We start from the raw sequence: 1283 nt of genomic DNA, 5'->3' as shown, positions 1-1283 counted from the left end.
ATGGCTGCTTGCATGCTTTTAAGATCCCAGTCACTACTCGCCAAAGTAGGAGGTGGAACAATGTTTTGTGCAGTATGTTATGCCAATTGAGCTTGATGTCTCCTGCGACTATGGTCCCGAGCCCACAAGTTCAACTACTCAGTCCCTCTGGGTAGCTGGCTGTGACCAAGAAATGACTACAATCTTGTCTCTTGTCAACTCTACTATATCCCTGGGAGTTCTTACAGAACATACAAATATACTTGTAGAACCATTGTCTGCCAACCCTATACATGGTCTTGGATACACTCCCTGCTGCATAGATATACCTAATAGTTCAGCCTGTCCACCCATCTATCCACCCGTATACCCATGTTTACCTTCACTGGCAACACAATGCTGTAGGTGCAAAAGGGTTTATCTTTGTTGTCTGCACTTCCCATGTACCTCTCTCTGTCTTCTTCTTCCTCAATGCCACCATGTTAATCACTTACATTGGGTACATTGCCCTACTCTTCACCCAAATCAATACTTATGTCTACCTATCTAACAGTGTCCCCGCTCCTCCCCTCCCACCCCTGGTAACCAACAAAGAAAATTTCCTTCCATATATAAACTATTCCTTGACTTTTACAATAATGGACTAATAACGATATTTGTCCTTCTGTGATTGAGTTATTTCACTCAGCATAATGTCCTTCAAGTTCATCCATGTTATGCACTGCTTTGCAGATTCTACATTATTCTTTAGGGTTGCATAGTATTCCATTGTGTAAGTATGTACCACAGTTTGGTTATCCATTCCTTAGTTGATGGACACCTAGGTTGTTTCCAACTTTTTGCTATTGTAAATAGTGCTATGATGAGAGTGTGCAGATGCCTGTTCTTGTCATGGCTCTCACTTCTTTAGGATATATACCTAGTAATGGAATGGCTGGATCAAATGGTATTTCTAGTTCCAATTTTTTAAGGAATCCCCATACTGCTTTCCACAGTGGTTGTACCATTTTACAGTCCCACCAGCAGTGTAGGAGAGTCCCAATTTCTCCACATCCTTGCCAGAATGTGTTATTTTCTGTCCTGTTGAACTTTGCTACTAGTGTTGGGGCAAGATGGTATGTCATTGTTGTTTTGATTTGCATCTCTCTAATGGCTAATGCTTGTGAACATTTCTTCATATGTTTGTTGGCCACCTGAATATCCTCCTTGGTGAAGTGTCTATTCATGTCTTCTGCCCATTTTTTTAATTGAATTATTTGTCTTTTTGTTATTGAGGTGTTGGAGTTTTCTATAAATTCTAGAGA

Source organism: Orycteropus afer, unplaced genomic scaffold, assembly GCF_000298275.1.
Source record: "Orycteropus afer afer isolate SDZICR_OR568_19922 unplaced genomic scaffold, OryAfe1.0 scaffold00498, whole genome shotgun sequence".
Classification (NCBI taxonomy): domain Eukaryota; kingdom Metazoa; phylum Chordata; class Mammalia; order Tubulidentata; family Orycteropodidae; genus Orycteropus; species Orycteropus afer.
This window is presented reverse-complemented; position numbering follows the sequence as displayed.